Source organism: Vigna angularis, chromosome 1 (assembly GCF_016808095.1).
Source record: "Vigna angularis cultivar LongXiaoDou No.4 chromosome 1, ASM1680809v1, whole genome shotgun sequence".
Lineage (NCBI taxonomy): Eukaryota > Viridiplantae > Streptophyta > Magnoliopsida > Fabales > Fabaceae > Vigna > Vigna angularis.
Genome location: NC_068970.1, coordinates 14,267,888 through 14,274,032, shown reverse-complemented (window position 1 = coordinate 14,274,032; position 6,145 = coordinate 14,267,888).

Below are 6,145 nucleotides of genomic sequence, written 5' to 3'. Positions count from 1 at the left end.
GATATGTCCCGCAATGTATTGTTCCATGAAAACTGTTTTCCTTATACTTCTATCAATAAATCTAGTTCTAACTCTCTTTCTTTGCCTATTCCTCACAATTATAGTCATAATTATGATGATATTACTTTTCCTGATCATAATGCTTATGTGCCTGTTGTTACTGAAACTAACGTTGCTAGTGATATTGTCACCAGCACCAACGGCACCACTCGTCTTCCCAACACTGCTAATACTCCTCTAACCGGGACTCACATTGATAGTGACTCCAATATCGATGAGCATATTGGCACTGTTAGGCGTTCTACTAGACCCAAACGTCCTCCTGCATATCTTTCAGACTTTCACGCAAATCACATTAGTAAATATCCTATTACTAATTTTCTTTCTTATGACAGGTTATCTTCTGATTTCAGGCACACCATCCTCTCTATTTCGTCTACCACTGAACCTCGCACATACAAGGAAGCATCAAAAATACTACAGTGGACGCAAGCTATGCAAGATGAACTCCACGCCTTAACCAACAACAACACTTGGATCATCACTGACCTTCCCCCTGGCAAAACTGCTATAGGATGTCGTTGGATATACAAAGTCAAACATAAGTCTGATGGATCTATTGATCGTTTTAAAGCCCGCCTTGTTGCTAAGGGATACACCCAACTTGAAGGCTTAGACTACCTCGAAACCTTTGCTCCTGTTGCAAAATTAACTACCTTACGTATTCTTCTCGCCATTGCTGCCTCGCATCACTGGATTCTAAAACAACTTGATGTCAACAACGCTTTTCTTCATGGTGACCTACAAGAAGAAGTTTATATGCAAATTCCTCCTGGATTCAACCATCACAACCCCAATCAGGTATGTAAACTTCAACGCTCTCTATATGGGCTCAAACAAGCTGGACGACAATGGTATGATAAACTTTCCACTTTTCTTCTATCTAACCAATACACTAGATCTAATGCTGATCATTCCCTTTTCTTGAAACATGATACTTGCTACACCACTGCCATTCTTATCTATGTTGACGACATTGTCCTTGCGGGAAACAACGCCACCGAGATACAACAAATCACTGCTTCTCTAGATAGCCTTTTTCACATCAAAAACTTAGGTGATCTCACCTATTTTCTCGGGATAGAAGTCGCTAGAAACAATTCTGGAATCCACCTTTGTCAACGCAAGTACACTCTCGATCTTCTCACAGAAGCTGGAATGATCAACTGTGCCCCTATGCCTACTCCTATGGCCCATTCTTCACGTCTTACTAGTCAAGGCGATCTCCTTAATGATGCAGATGCCTCCTCCTACCGACGATTGATTGATCGCCTCATCTACCTCACCACTACTAGACCCGACATCACCTTCTCTGTCAATAACCTTAGCCAATTTGTTTCTTCTCCTACCACCTTACATCAACAAGCTGCTCACCACATTCTCCGATACCTCAAAGGAAGCCCTGGCCATGGCATCTTCCTCCAAAGCAACAACAACTCTCAGCTTAAAGCCTACATTGATTCAGACTGGGCCACCTGTCCCGAATCCAGAAAATCTGTCACTGGTTACTCCATTTATTATGGCAATTCTATCATTTCATGGAAATCAAAAAAGCAGCAAACTGTTTCCAGAAGCTCTTCTGAAGCTGAATACCGGGCTTTAGCTGCTGTCACTTGTGAACTACAATGGTTGACCTATATTCTCCATGATCTTCGCATTGTCACCACTCAACCTGTCATAGTCTATTGTGACAATCGCTCAGCTATCCAGATTGCTTCTAATCAAGTCTTCCATGAACGTACCAAACATATTGAAATCGACTGTCACATTGTTCGGGACAAACTCAACACTGGCCTCCTCAAGCTGCTCCCAATATCAACCACTGAACAAGCCGCCGACCTCTTCACTAAACCTCTTGCCCCTGCCGTTTTCAAGTATCTTCACACCAAGCTGGGCATGACAAACATCTACTCCCAGCTTGAGGGGGGATGATAATGTATACTGTTGGGTGGGCCTTCTGGCTCACGGCCCAACTCTTTTTCCCTTTTCTCTTTTTATTTCTTTCTTTTGTACTAACTGAAAACATAACACATCAATATTAGTTTTCGTTTCTCTGGATAGTTCTCTTGCACTTTGTTACTCTCTCCTTCTCTGTAATTCATTTTTCATTGTGTGCATATCTTTTACCCTTCCATCCTTCTGCATCACCGTGCTAGGGAAGATCTGCAGAAGCTCTCCTGTCAGGTATGGCACCTTTACTTCTCTCAATGGATAATTGGTATAGTATAGTTATCGAGTCTTCTCTGTTTGGTGTATATTTCATATACTGTTTCAATAATAGTATTGCTGATAAGGGTTGTTAGCTGTATTTTCAAATATATGGGTGAAAAATTCAAACTTTCGAAATCATCTAGAGCTCCCAGTTAGTGATTTTAGCCAAAAAAAAGTTTTAGTTACAACTTAACTTTAGAAAACCTTCTTTTTTTTTCTAAAGGACTTTACAAAACTTTGTTTATTTTTTATGATAGCGAAAAAAATTAAAGAAACTGAAATATTTTTTAAGCAATTAAAATACAATTAGCAAAATGTTTTAAAGTGTTAAAATCTAAAACGTTCAACTTCTACAATTTTAAAGAATACTTTAATATTTTATTTTTACAATCATATGGGTTAAAGAAAATTGGATCTGAGGCACTGAAACGAGCCAAAATGCCCAAGATTGCAACCTGAATTGAAGGACCTGGTCATGCGGAATCTGAATGGAATTTAGTTGTTTTTTATTTTGTCTCAGATTAGACCAAAACATGGATTACAGGTAGAAAAACAAGAAGCAAAAGTTGGACGATTGCGCTACATGATATTGCTTTGGAAAATAATCTATTGCCACCTAAAGGTAATTGACGTTTATACACATAAAGAAAAAAAATACAATCATAACGCAGAAAATATCCCAGTATATAAAAAGAGAAAAAAAAATATCAACAAATATTAATTGTTAGTATTTTATCAGTGAAAAAGTTGAACCTCTCATTCCTTTCAAATTCACCAAACAAAACTTATAAATGTTATGGAAGGAAGCTGAAACAACTTGACTGATGTGTTTGAAATTTAATGATATGTCTTAATTTTACAGTGTGTACAAAAAGTTACAAAGAGGGATATATTAAGGATGTGAAGTTACTCTTTTTGGCATACGATTACTTTATTTTTATCATATATGGTTGTTTTGTAGTAACATTATATCATAAAAATTCTGAGTTTGATTTTATTTGTTTGTAATATATTATGAAAGTCCGTCCATGGCACTGCTGCATGCTAAATTACATAAGAGTTAGCCAATCTTTTTAAGATTGGTATGCGAGTTCTCTCGATTATACGAAACACCATAATGTGCTAATGATAGGTTTATATAAGTTTCATAACGTTTGTATTACAAAAGAAAAGTTATCATGCAAACGATAATATGTGCCTGTAAAATTTTAAATATGTTAATATTAAGACATTGATTAAAGTCTTGGGGGAATAAGTTGTCAATTCTAGTTTTGATATTACAAAAAGAAGTCCAGTTATTGACTAGATTAATCTTTTGATTGAATAAATCTTAGACAAATAATAAGCTTTAGTCAAGTTAAGATTTATTATTGATGAATAATGTGAACATTTGAAAATGTTGTATTAATTACATGTGAGAAATCATGACTTGCATGTATGAACTAAAACAAAATTTAAGGTTATTTTCTAGCGACATGCTCGTTATCATTGAAACTACTTACCAGAACGGTGGATATCATGGGATGTTTCCTGATTAGCAATATTATATAAAAGTTTTCATATTAAAATGGTTACAACCTCTCAAAATTAGTTATTTACCAAGAATAAATTATAAAATTTGGAAAAAAAATATGAAAGTTCAAAAAAAAAAAAGCATGGCAGACATTTCCATCTCATCCTTATCCTTCTAGTAAAATATATTCATTCGATCTGGTTATTTATCATCTCCTATGATGCAACTAATACAATTAATTAAAAATGTAGCAGGATTTATTGAACATGGAAATGAATACACACATATGTTAAGAACGCGAAAACGTTATATTCAGATCACCTTAAAAGCTGCAGCTTTTTGAGAATGAAACATGCATACAGTCGACTTCATTCGACAACTGATATGATAGAAAGATTACAGAAGTCGAATTTTCATTAATATGTTCATTTGTTTTAACAGAAGTTTCAACAGAAACGGTCATAACCCGTTACATGTCTGGAAAATTAGACCAATCAAATGAATGTTAAGAAATATAGAAATTTCTACTTCGAGTGGAGTATGATTCTTGAATTCGTATATCTTATTTAGAGAATGTTGCTTTCATTCTCGATAATTTACAGGATTTATCGTTCATGTCATAGAAGTTCTGAGACAATATCTAATTATTTAATTATTTCTTTTTAATTTTAATTTTTATTCTTGATTTGTAAATAAAATGTTCCTGATTTTACGTTAATAGGTGGCATAAGCTTATTTGGATGTGGTTATTTTTCCTATTATCGCGGGATTAATGATTATACAGCGGGGTCTGATTTCAACATTTTGGTTTCCCATTTCCAATTTGAGAAAGGCAACGAAGAAAAAATTCTTAAGAAGGGTCATAGTTTTCTAGATTATAGTAGTGCATGGGGGATAGGTGTCCTGTTGTTTTGAATAAGATTGGTTAAAGAGAATGAAAAGTGGTATTTTTGACCTAGTAAGAGCTGCTAATGTGTCTCAGATTGGCCACCTCCACGAATATAAATTTTGTATCTGATAAAAGTCTAGGTTGAAAGACTTTCCTCTTTTATAATTCACATCACGCGTTAAACTGAAAGTTGAGTCTGATTTGATTGTTTAGTCAACCACAAAAGTCTTCGTTTTTTTTATGGAGGAAGAGGCAACAAAGTCATGGAGCACTTGCCACAATATTTGATGCAAAATAACGCACACACTAAGAGTATATTGTGTATTACTCGATTGTAAATTTGAATTCATTTTCCGGAACCAGTTTTTAGAACAACCTTAATTCAGGGCAGTACATGTAAAGTTTGCCTCGCACACAGGATTTTGGTGGATCAAGGCCAAAAACTGACGGACTAAATAAGTTTACATAACAAAAAGTTTATAGAATGTAAATACCATAGTCAGTTCCCACCACTATGTTATTTTCTTAAAGTACAAAATTTATTTAATAATCAAAATGAGAAAAAGTTATTTAAAATAAACTTTAGTCTACCTAAGATTTTTAACATATTCTTATTATATATGGGATTAGATATTAATGGACGTTTCTGAACGACGATTTGCAAAAAGAGATTTATATAAAGTAATCTTCTAAATTTGTTGTTTATGAGAGTTTTTTAGGTTGGTATATTGTCTTCTATGTTATCTTCGCAAATTTTAATAATTTAACATCCTTTGAGTGGAGAAGCAACATTTTTAACTAAATCTTTATATATAGGAATTAAATATTTGTAACAAGTTGGTGCATACAGCTTGGGGGTGTTAAATATGTTAGATTATTAGATATCTTTAGATAGATATCTTATCTTTATCTTTTATCTTTAGTTAATTTATTATTATTCCTTATTTGTATTTTGATGTTTAGTATAGTAAAAATTGTATAAGATTAATTTTTCTTGTGTTGAATATACACATATGATACTACATTTACAATAAAAGAAATACGGGTTAAGCTCAAAATACAAATAAGGAATAATAACAAATTAACTAAAAATAAATGGTTAAATATGTTTTTGGTCCCCAGACTATCACGTGATTTTGGTTTTCATCCTTCTTCGAAACTTTGATCCATTTTCATCTCTCTCCTTTTAGAAAGTCTCATATTTAGTCCTTCATAACTAACAACATTAGTTTTTTCCTTATGTGGTTAACAATGTGTTATATCACTTTTTTCTTTTTTGACTCAAGTTACATCCACCTTGAACCGAGTTAAGTTGATCCCACATAGGTTGAGTTGGATCACACCTACCTTAGACTCAATTGCGTCAAGCCTACTCAAGATTGATTTGAGCCAGATCCATAATAAGTCAAGTCAGAGTCAAGTTTGGGTCAGGCTAAGTCAAGTTGAACCCATATCAGGTTGAGTAAGGTTGA